Source organism: Galeopterus variegatus, unplaced genomic scaffold (genome assembly GCF_000696425.1).
Source record: "Galeopterus variegatus unplaced genomic scaffold, G_variegatus-3.0.2 Scaffold860, whole genome shotgun sequence".
NCBI lineage: Eukaryota > Metazoa > Chordata > Mammalia > Dermoptera > Cynocephalidae > Galeopterus > Galeopterus variegatus.
The window spans coordinates 47,383-57,104 of NW_007726971.1; positions in this window are offsets into that span (position 1 = coordinate 47,383).

A 9,722-nucleotide genomic window follows, 5' to 3' on the forward strand; every position below is an offset into this window, starting at 1 on the left:
CCAAATTCATACGGTATTTGGTATTAACTTTTCACAGATGTGCAATATCAGAATTATCGCCAACTTCACTGACAATTGTTAAATAATGGAATGTGCTATCCCGATTAGTAGAAATTCTGTTCTTCCAAGCCTGAATTTTTCCTTGCGTGAAAGTATTAAGATTATCAAAATACTCAAGACAGCAAACAAAAAAGCATATCTAGCTGTTCAATTCACAACTTGAAAGAATTGGGACCAAACTGGTGTCCTGTCCTGCAGCACTAAGAGTTCGATTCTATTGTTCAAATCTTTTTGACAGAACTTTTACCTTAAATAACTATCATATTTCAGCATGTAATAGCAATTTTTCATGATCAGCTTTCCATATTATCACATAATAATGAAAATAATCCCAAATTGAGCACATTAGCAAGCCTTTATGGAATTAACATTTTTTACTATGTCACTTAGCACACTGAAAGTTTAGCTGACATTTATTTATTTATTTATTTATTGGGGGAAAAATGGGGCTGGGAGCATGACTTTCTCAATGAAGGAAACAGTATGTTGATTTACATTCTGGTGCAAGCTTCTTAATTGGAATAAGTACTGGAATGGTTTCCTGTCATGTCAGCTGCATTATCAGAAATATATTCCTACACAAAACCTAAACCCCAAGCTACATTTGCTGAAACTGGTCACATACTTTGATGTTATGGAAATGTTAAATTGCTGTAAAATTCTCTAAGCATCTGCACAGGTCTATGAATCACACTTTGAGTAAAACTGCTCTACCAGATTCTCTTATTCCAACTTCCAGTAATCACTGCCTCCCCCCAGGAATTCAAGCCTAGGGATGCTAACAGCTTGGCTACTGCTAGCTCTAGGTTACTGCACTATTCCTTGTGGTTGCCCCAAAACTACATCTTTTACATTGTTATTTAAATAACAGTAAATAAATAAAGCTCCTCTTTGAATTATCCTAATCTAAGAATACCTTCTGTTTTCTCTTGGGAAATGTTTTCTGATACAACCTCCTAATGTAGCACCCTGTCCAGCACATAGAGAACGGATAATACATGTTTACTGAATAAATAACTACATATTGTTTGGGGGAAATAAAATAATGTTTTGCAGGAGGTTCAGAAAAGGAGAGGACCAAAGGCACAACATGCACTTGTGTTTCTTCCTGAGACAGTCATTATCCCCTTCAGGTCTGGAGTTCCCAGCCAGAGCCACCACTAGCTCACACAATGCCTTTTTGCAAATTAGAAAAAGGCACAGGCTCTGGAAGGATGCCGCCCCCAAAACACATGGCTTGAAGTATGGGGTGTGGGCTGGCTTTCAGCCCTCCAAACCAGGTACCCTTTGCTTGAACAACACACATAATCTTAGACACTGGCCTGCCCTGGGCTGAGCAAGCTAGCAAGTCACTTCATCTTAGAAAGGTGACCAATTAAGTATGATTCTCCGAGGAAGCCTATTACAACTTAGATTTTTTGGAAATGAGATATTTTTGTTTGCAAGGTGATCTTTTTCACACGTTTCCTCCTTAGCTTCCTGAGTGTGAGAGGAGAGTCCTTGCTGGCATAGTTCAAACAGGTTGTACTGTAATCCAGCAGGGCCACAGGATCTCTGGGGGTCAATGCTTCTTTCAGTTCTTCTGGATATAATCGTGCTGCCCCTAAGAGGACTGTAAGACCTTAAATTACATGTTCTGTGACTGAGAGTAGCCCAGGGAAGTGGGGTGGGGGTGGTAGATATTATGATCTAGCTCTTTCTGGCTGGAGCTGGGCACCACCAGCACAGGGGTGCACTGATCCCTGGGGTGGGTTGGGGAGCAGAGAAGGAAGAGTTCAAGGGAGTGGGGTGGGGAAACCAGACAACTTGTCAGGGTTTTGTGATTCAGTCCTTCCTGTTGCAGAGGAGTGATTTTGTTTGACATGAGTTCCCAGAATGCCTGACACACCCACATGCAAGCGGGCCCCAACCCATCCCAGAGTCTGCTGTAAATGAACTGAGGGTTTGTGCCAGCTTCTACTCTCAGCACCATTCCCACTCCCACCTGAACAGCCTTTTCCCCCCAACAGAAGGATCTGCAAGAGCTTATGGGTGTGGGAAATATTCCAGGACCTGTATTAGATTGACCCCATAATTTTCGATTCCAAGAGGGGAAGTTAACTCAGGGGAAATAGTTTCCTGTCTTTGCTGGACGCTCGACACACCTTGACTTCTCTTATTTCTTAATCTCCCAAACAGATTGGTCAACTGTTGGTTTGGTAGTAATGACAGGGATATTTACTCTGTCATCAAATTAAAAGTGGTGAGATTGGGAGGAAGTGGGAAAGGTGAATTGGGAAGTCTGGGGAAATGTGTTGCCCTTCCCTTCCAGAATTGGAGTCAATACAGAGACACCTCTTCATGTGGCCGCTGGGGTCATCGCTAGAAAGAATAACCACTGCATTTTGGAAACTGGAAAAATCTCAGAGACTGCTATTCTTTTGTTTTAAAGACTAGGACATTGAAGCTTAATAAAATGTATTATTGCAGAAGATTACCCAGGAAATGATGAAACCAGGGTTAGGATCCAGGTCTTGTGGCAGCTAGTCCTGGTGATTGCTACTATGCTATGCTGCCTCTCAAAGTAGTTATTGTCTCATTCACTCAAAAAATATCACTGAGAAAACTGGTGGGGGGTGGCAGTGAGGAGTAAAAGTGGATGTAGGCATGTATTTAGGTGGCTATTGCAACAGCTCAGGTGAGAGAGTACAGAGACTTGAACCAGGGCAGGGCTGATGGAGATGGGGAGAAATGAAGAAGACATCTGCAGATATTTAGAAGGTAACTTGGTACTCAATGAATGTGAAAAATGAGGAAGAGGGGAGGTATCAAGAGTAACTCTCAGGCTGTCTAGTTAGCACAGTTGGTTACGGTGTGGTGCTGATAACACCATGGTCCAGGGTTCAATCCCTGTACCAGCCAGCTGTCAAAAAAAAAAAAAAGAGTAGCTCTCAGGGTTGGCATGGGATAGGGGGAAATGGAGGTGCATTTCTGGAACTAGGGACTGCTACAGGGGGAGCAGGTTCAGGGGAGAGATCAGGACTTTGGACATGTTAAGTTTGAGGGGCCTGGGAGACAAAGGGGCAAAAATACAGAGAAGGCAGGTGGATACACAGGACTGCAGTGCTGAAAAGAAAGTAGAAATGTTGGGGTCATGTCATGGAGACTGTAACTAAAGCCGTGGGAATGGAGGATCCCATTTAGGGAGAGAGAACAGGCTAAGAAGAAAAGAGATAAATAGAGGAAATAACCAAATTTATTCCATTGTGAAAAATAAGGTACACCTAAGAACACATAATACCTGTGTTTTTAAGATTTGTGCTGGTTATTATACTCTTGTTTCTCGGTTTCAAACCCACCCTTCTATACTCAGCTTGGGGTGCTGGGACTACAGACCACATTTCTCCTTTGCCTACAGGTTAGCGGGGGGTGCTCGAAGGAAACTGAAAGGCTAGAGAAAGGAGAAGGGATTTGTTTCCCTGTTTTTGCCTCCTGTTCCTGTCAGCATCACCCAGCAGCAGGCCTTCATCCCAGTGCAGGCAGTTGGGGCTGGGAGCAGCAAGCAGTTCTATTTGCAGTACTTATGTGGAGAAGGGATTTGTTTCCCTGTTTTTGCCTCCTGTTCCTGTCAGCATCACCCAGCAGCAGGTCTTCATCCCAGTGCAGGCAGTTGGGGCTGGGAGCAGCAAGCAGTTCTATTTGCAGTACTTATGTACTCTCAGACCCAGGCTCGCTATGCCCTCTCAGAGACAGCAGCCTTGCTGCCCCCAAATACCAATATCTTCACCACCATGCTTATATGCAGATCATTTTCCGAGTCTGGCCTCCTTCTCATATGTGCACTTACACATCCAGAATTATAGTAGAAGCTTGGTCAAATGCTGCACCCTCACTACAAGGGAGCCTGGAAATGTGAATCCTACACTGAGGAGGTGGGATTCATAATGTGTGAGCTGAGAACTGCAAAAACTCTCTCCACGAACACTCCTTTCAAACCTCTGTATTAAAGGACATGACCAAACTTTAACATGGCTTCTTGCAGCCTAAGGCAGTATCCCTTTTTGAGTTTAGTCCCTTTTTGAGTTTCTGTCTGGAAAAGCTCAGGGCTGTCAAAAAATTTTACTGTTTATTTTAATCAACACCTGAGACAGGCCCCTGACCTCTCTCTCTTAGAGCATCTACTAAAAAGGCTTACAATTGTGAATACTTTCTCTGTGTCTTTGAGATGTATATGTATCTCCTATAACTCAGGGGTGTTTTTCTCAAGGCCGTTCCTTTGAAGTGTAATCATCAGAAAGGATTGGGGCTCTGTCTCCCAGTCTCAGAGGGAGGACAGAATCCTAACTTTGATAATTGCCAGCTAGCAGACATAGCTGGCCTGATCACATTTACACTGACCTACCCTTTGTAACTTTTTACTTTAGTCTCTCTTTGCTCCCTCTCCTACTCCCTCGTTCTCTCTTTAAAATGCCCAGTCACCTCTGCACAAATTGGAATGAAGCTCAGTTCTTTCCCCTACAGGGTGGCTCCTTCATCAGCATGTGGCATCTGCCCCTGAGTCCAGGTTGGCTGCTCTGGTCTCAGCTCTCTACCAGGAGGAAGCAGTACAGTGCACATCCAGTCCAGTTCAAGGCAAGACTTGGAAGTGGTCTAGATCCTTTCCAGGTACCCCATCATTGTCCATAACTTAGCTATTTGGCCACAGTTATCCAAAAGGGGAATTGGAAAAGGTAGTCTCTAGTTATTAGGTGGCCATACATCCAGTGAAAACTCTTACTATGAAAGGGGACAGTAGACAGGGTTGGGGGGGATAACAGAGAGAACGGGAATATCCAAAACTAAGAGTCAAAGATTTGACTGCCAACATTTGCAGCCCTCCACCGTGGGGGTGTGTTTGGCCACACACAATGCAAGTTGGAAGTGCCAGAGAGTGAATGTCCCCAGAAGCATCCCATAACCAATAATGAATGGGGAGTTGGTGAATAAACACACCAGCTTTCCCACCCATGATTAGGATAACTTAGAGGCAAAGTCTATAATGTTCTCAGAGTTCCCCAGAGGGACTGAGCTACAGTTGCCTACATGATGACCTGTTTTGCTTCCCAGTCTCATTTCCCTGATCCTCTATTAGTGCTTCCTGGGATCACCTCCAAAATAAATTACTTTCACTGCAATCCTTGTCTCAGAATTTACTTCTGGGAGAACCCAAACTAAGACATGAGTTCTGGGCTTCCTGTAAATCCAGAGGAAAACTAAGTAATATAAATTGTTATATTTAGAAAGTAGAAAACAAACCAGTTCCTCAGTTGAGACAAAGTATTTCTCCTTCCCCAGCCCTTCTCCACTCCATTCTGAAAATCACAACTTACCATCCTTGTTTCATACTGTCTGGCCTTTTGTGGCATTCATGTTTGTCCTGCGCTTATGTTTATAAGCTCCTTGACCTTTTAGTCCCTTTAGAGCGAGCAAACTGCCTTGCACATAGTTGGAACTAAGCAAATGCTTGAATGATGAAAATATGAACCCTTTCCAACACACCTCCTGACACACAAAGAAATGGAGGTTTGGTTAGAGGACGTGACTGGCCTTGGACATGACGTGTCCCATGGAGAGTGACCAGGCGTGCCAGAATCAGTCTCCTGACCAGAGACTGATCTGAATCAGAGGAGCTCTGGTTCTCTACCACAAACATAATCTCCTTCCATGTTTCATTTTCATCATCTCTAAGAGGAGCCCAAGGCTTTTAGCAGAAGAAGCATGTTTGTAAATGTTAAAAATATCCTTGTTGTGACTGAGCCAAATCATCTTTGCCTTGGCCCATTAGGTCTAAGAACCGTGCTTGTTACTACTTAATTTTTCCTATCTTGCAAGATAACACTTAAATGTAACCAGAGAGATGCCTATAGATTCTAGGCACTTTGGCTGTTCAAAATCTTATAATGCATTAATTAATTATGGCAAACCCCAAACAGAATCAAGTCTGTGTTTCCATAAATTCCTCCTGGAAATAGCACCACCATGAAGCCCTGGAGTGCAGGCAGGGGGCAGGTCTTGATTCACATTTCAGTTGCTCTGCAGAGAATGACCACAGGCTAAATGAAAGACCTAATAACAAGCAGGCCGGAGGAGGAAACACCTATGTAAGACCCCGTAACCTAAACCCAAAGCATGAAAAGCCCTAACTCCTCTTGGTCCAGGGAGGAGGAATTCTTCCAGTGGAGGATAAAGCTATAGCCACATATTTACTGGCCATTTATAATTTCTTTGCAAAATTTTTCTATGATTTACCTCTCCCTACCTTACATATGTATAAACCAATTTAAAATTATATATTGATGTATGCAAAAATAACATATGTGGGTCCAGGGAGGAGGAATTCTTCCAGTGGAGGATAAAGCTATAGCCACATATTTACTGGCCACTTATAATTTCTTTGCAAAATTTTTCTATGATTTACCTCTCCCTACCTTACATATGTATAAACCAATTTAAAATTATATATTGATATATGCAAAAATAACATATGTTCAATAAAAATGTTTCAGAAAATATAAATAAGCAGATAGAAAAGTAAAATCACCTGAAAAGTCACTACCAAGAAATGAGCACTGTTAATTTTGGTGTATCCTTCCAGATAAATAGACAACCTCACTTCCTGGCTGTGTGTATTCCACTGTATGGGTGTATTGAAATGCATGGTGCATCCAATTCTAAGACTCTGGGTTCTTTCTTGTCTTTTACTATTATAAAAAGAGCTGGAATAAATACTTTAACCAAATCTTTGTTTTTAAATTTCATCCATAAATATCTCTAAAAGATAAGGACTTTCATTTTTAAAATAGAAAGGTAATAACAATACTATTGTCACATCTAAAAATTTAACAGTAATTTCATATTATCATCAAATATTTGATGTTCATATTTCCTCATAATTACTGCTGCCCTCACTTTTGGTAACCAAATCTTGATGTATATGTTTAATTAGTTCTTTAGGATAAATTCTTGGATTTGAAATTACTGGGTCAAAGGTATGTTATACCTAGATCTAGAAACATCTAGATGTTCTCACTCAGTAGCCTTAAACATTTCAAAAAAGCGTTTTGTACGAATGTGACTGTGGAAGGGATGAGGAAGAAATCTTTTTATTTGAGGCTTTCATATGCTGGTTACAGAGGAAGATAATACTCTGAAAGGTTTCCTGGAGATTTACTGTAGTAGACCACGGGCTAATTTCCCTCCTCCCCCATTCATCAGCACAGCCAGAGTCAGGAGAGCCGCCCACTGTATTGGTTAGCCTCTCTGGAGGAGTATCCCCCTTCTCAATAGCCTGGGTGGTTTTCCTGAAAGAGCTGGCATCTCTCACTGAGCAGTCAAGAATCTCTGTAGGACAATGGATCCTCCTAACAGGAAGATTTGTATTCCAAACTAGTGAAGTTCCTCTGCCACCTTCCCCATCCAATGCTAATTTACTTGCTATTTTATAGTTATCTATAATATTTACATTTTATTTATAACTTACATAGAAGCAGCCGTGTAGCGGAAACAGTTAGATAGATCCAGGTTAAATTTCTGACTTTGTCAGTTATTTGTTGCATGATCTTAGGCAAATCACTTCCCTTTTCTGAAATTCAGTTATTTAGGGGCATAATGATAGATTCCTAAGGTTGCTACAAAGATAAAGTAGTTTGTCTCATAGAAGGTGCTCAGTAAATGTGTAGAATGAATGAATATTTGCTATCTAGAATCTTATTTATTAATTAATTTTTTTAGCTAGAAGAAATCTTAGAGCCCACCCTATTTTAGAAATGAGAAAACTAAGTTCAGAGAAAATGTGAAATCTGGTTTTTTTGTCATTTATTTAACAAACATTTGTTAAGCACTGAGAATGTGTCAGGCACCGAAGATGCAATCATTAGTAATATACAATCACTGCTCTGAAGGAGTAAAGAGAGAGAGACATGTTTTTAAAAGGACCATACTGAGCTATATGTAATATAGATTTATCTGTTGCTGCAATATCTGATATGGTAGCCACCAGCCACACACTTAGTAATATACAATCACTGCTCTGAAGGAGTAAAGAGAGAGAGACATGTTTTTAAAAGGACTATACTGAGCTATATGTAATATAGATTTATCTGTTGCTGCAATATCTGATATGGTAGCCACCAGCCACACATAGCTATTTAAGTTTAAATTAACTAAAATGAAATAAAATAAAAATTCAGTTCTTCAGTCACATAATGACTTTTCAAGTACTCAGTAACCACATGGGGCTAGCAGTTACCACATAGTGGCAGGTCTAGGACTTTTCCCTTATTGCAGAAAGTTCTTCTGGACAGTGCTGCTTTAGAATTTCTCCCTAGAATAACATTCATATGCATGTATACCTCAAATTCATACAATTTCAAGGTGTTTGCACCTTGGTCTGAAAGCCCTTATAATATAGCCAAGAGAGAAATGGGCGTTGCTGACTAACACTAAAACTAAAATAGGAGTTTTATTATAAGCCAGACTCCAAACTTGTGAAAATTTTGGCTTAGAAAACTTTCTGGCTGAGTTGACTGCAGTAGAGTAATGAGTCACTTGTTCATTTCAGCAGGGATGGGCTGTTTCCTATGCCTCCTGGGTAAGCCCTGTGGTTGTCTGGGCCTATGTGACCACTTGCTGATGTGTGCACACTTTAGACAGGGAGAGGTCCTCACAGGTTCCTCAGATTTCAGTGAAACTAGATTGCTTCTCTCTCAATTTATCTGCAGTCTCTCTAACTAATGATGTCACATGGCTTTCACTTCTGGTAAGCTATATTCACATAATAATCACTTACTGAGTGCTTTCTACATCCCAGGGATTGGGCTGTGTGCTCCAGATATGAAGAGGATTAGGATAAGTTTATAATCTGGCAGAGGAGATGTACGTGAAACCAGCTAGTCATAACCAAGGCAGAATGAAATACTGCCTTGCAAGGTACTGGGAAACTCAGGAAAATGAGAGATTAAATTCAATTTAGGGAACTCGGGAAGGCCCGATAAAGGAGATGGCATTTGAGCACAGCCTTAAAGGATAGTTGGAACAGGATAGCACGGAACATGTTATCACTGGGAATTCTTCCACATTCAGTATCTTGAAGTACCGCACAGACTGCAGCAACTCTCATTCCTTCTTTCAGGCTGACCTTGCTCTGTCTTCCTGGAGACTTCCAGGATCTCAACCCCAACCTATTCTCATACTCATAGTCCTTCATGCACTTCTAGCTGAGACTCCATGAGCAGAATTTTCAACCAAATTTTGTTGGTACTGTCTTGTCCTCTGGCTTTGTATTTATCTGTCTTGTCAACCCCGAACCTTGCCTTGGTGAAATCAAGGACATCCATTCAGTGGGAGGTCTCCAAACACCTTTCCAGTCTGACTCCACATTTCTTTGTGTCTTCCTCAATTGTCTCCCTTGCTCTTATCCTCCATGGAGAGGGGATTCCTTTCCATGATTAATGTTTTATCCCCTCTTTTCCTTCTTTTTCCAGGTCCTAGTTTTATGCCCTATCTCCTCTCTTGTATCTCCAGTTTTCATTGCCTAGAAATGTCTCTCTCCTTAGCAGCAGATCCAGGGTTTGTAGGGCTTAAAGTGTATTCAATCTTGGGAGCCACCTTCAAGAAAAAAAAATCCAAAATTACAAATACCAAGT